Genomic DNA, 501 nt, shown 5'->3' on the forward strand with positions numbered 1-501 from the left:
GCCCAGCAAGAAGGGATGGTGCTGGGAGTTTTGGGGGATGCTGGGGGGCGGCCCAGAGGCTGCGAGCCAGGCTTAAGAGGAGTGTTTAGAGCCCCATGTTGGGCTCTTGTTGCCTTCCCTGGCTGTGACGGCAGCTCCTGGGCTCGTACACGATTATGGAGCCCAGACCTGGGGTGGGAGCCCTGCCTGGGGGCCAGGAAGGAGAGTCCCAGCTGGTCCCCCCATCTCCTGCCCCCCAGGAGGGCCAGCATGGAGAGCACCAGGCTCCCCCCAGGGCCATGTCCTCTGCGGCCTCGGCCACTCCACGTCGCTGCGGGGCTACCAGGATGAGCGCCGCGGCACGCACCGTGCCATGCTGGCACACCACCCCCAGGGAAGCATAGGGCCCCTGGCAGCCCCCCCCTCCATGGGGGCCCAGGGCTGAGCTGCCCCTGCATGGAGACCCCCCCGAGATACAGCTGGCAGGGGGAGCTCTGCATCCCCAAGACGCGCGGGGCGCCC

The 501-nt window shown here is 69.3% G+C and overlaps 1 protein-coding gene across 1 annotated transcript in view; it reads right to left on the reverse strand.

The window, feature by feature from the left end:
- Positions 1 to 501, reverse strand: part of ARHGDIG (Rho GDP dissociation inhibitor (GDI) gamma) — an 8,442-nt gene that overhangs the window by 710 nt on the left and 7,231 nt on the right. The gene's annotated exons all lie outside the window — the stretch shown is intronic.

Source organism: Charadrius vociferus, unplaced genomic scaffold, assembly GCF_000708025.1.
Source record: "Charadrius vociferus isolate BGI_N301 unplaced genomic scaffold, ASM70802v2 scaffold593, whole genome shotgun sequence".
Lineage (NCBI taxonomy): Eukaryota > Metazoa > Chordata > Aves > Charadriiformes > Charadriidae > Charadrius > Charadrius vociferus.